A 355-nucleotide genomic window follows, 5' to 3' on the forward strand; every position below is an offset into this window, starting at 1 on the left:
AAGAGGCAGATCAGGTGGTCTGGTATTCCCATCTCCCTCAGAATTTTCCACAGTTTATTGTGATCCACAAGGTCAAAGGCTTTGGCATAGTCAATAAAGCAGAAATAGATGTTTTCCTGGAACCCTCTTACTTTTCTGATGATCCAGCGGATGTTTGGCAATTTGGTCTCTGGTTCCTCTGCCTCTTCTAAAACCAGCTTGAATATCTGGAAGTTCACGGTTCACGTATTGCTGAAGCCTGGCTTGGAGAATTTTGAGCATTACTTTACTAGCGTGTGAGATGAGTGCAATTGTGTGGTAGTTTGAGCATTCTTTGGCATTGCCTTTCTTTGGGATTGGAATGAAAACTGACCTT

At 42.8% G+C, this 355-nt stretch overlaps 1 protein-coding gene across 1 annotated transcript in view; it reads right to left on the bottom strand.

The window, feature by feature from the left end:
* DYNAP (dynactin associated protein) overlaps positions 1-355 on the bottom strand; it is a 149,791-nt gene that overhangs the window by 116,678 nt on the left and 32,758 nt on the right. The gene's annotated exons all lie outside the window — the stretch shown is intronic.

The sequence above is a fragment of the Bison bison genome, unplaced genomic scaffold, assembly GCF_000754665.1.
Source record: "Bison bison bison isolate TAMUID 2011002044 unplaced genomic scaffold, Bison_UMD1.0 scf7180017864349, whole genome shotgun sequence".
Taxonomy (NCBI): Eukaryota; Metazoa; Chordata; class Mammalia; order Artiodactyla; family Bovidae; genus Bison; species Bison bison.